Source organism: Mus pahari, chromosome 7 (assembly GCF_900095145.1).
Source record: "Mus pahari chromosome 7, PAHARI_EIJ_v1.1, whole genome shotgun sequence".
NCBI lineage: Eukaryota > Metazoa > Chordata > Mammalia > Rodentia > Muridae > Mus > Mus pahari.
The window spans coordinates 80,141,676-80,143,636 of NC_034596.1; positions in this window are offsets into that span (position 1 = coordinate 80,141,676).

The following is a 1,961-nucleotide window of genomic DNA, read 5'->3' on the forward strand; positions in this document are numbered from 1 at the left end:
TCACTCTGTAGACCAGGCTGGCCTCGAACTCAGAAATTCACCTGCCTCTGCCTCCCGAGAGCTGGGATTAAAGGCGTGCGCCACCACGCCCGGCCTAATTAATAACTTAATTCTCTTTCGAGACAAGGTCAAATATGTCATCAAACTTGCTGTGTGTCCAAAGATGGATCGGGCTCCTGAGCCTTTCGCCTCGCCTTCTGCACACTGGGATTGTTGGCATGCTCCACTCCAACCAGTTCTGTGGGGTGCTGCTGGGGATCAGGTAGCTTCATCCGTGCTAGGCAAGCACTTTTAACTAAGCATAGCACAGTTTTTAAAAGTTTTTTGTTGTTGTTGTTTGTTTTTTTGAGACAGGGTTTCTCTGCGTAGCCCTGGCTGCCCTGGAACTCACTCTGTAGACCAGGCTGACCTTGAACTCAAAAATCTGCCTGCCTCTGCCTCCCAAGTGCTAGGATATATGCCACCATACGTGACAATCTTACTGTGTTTAACATTAATATAATAAACATCCATTAGAACTGAAGTGGCTGTACACTTCTGTGGGATAACATTTATTGAATGTTATGTTATGTTCCTCATTGCTATGACCAAATAACTGACAAGAAGCACCTTAAGCCAGGCGTGGTGGTGCACACCTTTAATCCCAGCACTCGGGAGGCAGAGAAAGACAAATTTCTGAGTTCAAGGCCAGCCTGGTCTACAGAGTGAGTTCCAGGGCAGCCAGGGCTATACAGAGAAACCCTGTCTCAAAAAAAAAACCAAAAGCCAAAAACAAAACAAAATAAAAACAAACAAAAGTTCATATCCTATCAGAGACTAAAGGCAATCTCTTAAATGAACCTCTTAAATGATGTTTTGATAACATCAAAAACAACTTCCACACTTCCAATATATAATGGCCAAGAGTGAACACTCCATCTCATGAGGGAAGGACAGAGGCATTACAAGGAAAGACTGGACCCACAGAAGACCAAAACCCAGGAGGGAAACACACCACAGCCTGCAGCCCCACGTTTAAATTCTGAGATTTGTGGTGGAATCTTCTGGGTCCTGGTGTCCTTGAGTCCTCCTTCCCAGCTCTGTCCCCCTGTCTCCATACATGGCTAGCTCTACTCTTTAAACGCAACCTTCCTCAATGGATTCCTGCAGTCCTGGCATACCCATCATCCTGTTTTGTGTTGGCTTGTGCTTTGTCACCTTGACACACACTAGAGTCATTGGGAAAGTGGGAACCTCAACTGAAAAAAATTGCCCCCAGCAGATTGGTTCATGGAAAAACCTGTGGGGCATCTTCTTGATTATTGATTGATGTAAGAGGGCCCAGTTCATTGGGGGCAGTGCCACCATAGTATAAAGAAAGTGTGGCTTTCTGGGAAACGCACAGGCAGCAAACCTGTGCTCCTCTGTGACTCCTACTTCAGTTCCTGCCACTAGACTCCTCCCCTGCTTGAGTCCTTCAGGGATGGGTGATTCTGGAGGTGTAAACTGAAGGAACCCCTTTCACCCTTAAGTTGCTTTTGGTCATGGCCTTTTATCTCAGCAGTGGAACCCCTAGGTTGGCACTGCTTCACCTTGGCAGCTTCACACATTGGCCTCTGATGTCCTCCTGGCAGGGCTGCAGACCCTCCTACACATTGCTTAACCTCTGGCTTTCTCAAACTGTGATACAAAACTGTAACTTCTTGGGGCTGGTGAGATGGCTCAGCAGGTAAGAGGACTGACTGCACTTTCAAAGGACCTGAGTTCAAATTCCAGCAACCACATGGTGGTTCACAAATCACCGGGCCGACCGGAGGGAGCAGATGCCCTAAATTAAATTCCCAACAACCAGCCGGGCCTGGTGGCGCAGGCCTTTAATCCCAGCACTCGGGAGGCAGAGGAAGGCGGATTTCTGAGTTCGAGGCCAGCCTGGTCTACCAAGTGAGTTCCAGGACAGCCAGAGCTACACAGAGAAATACTGT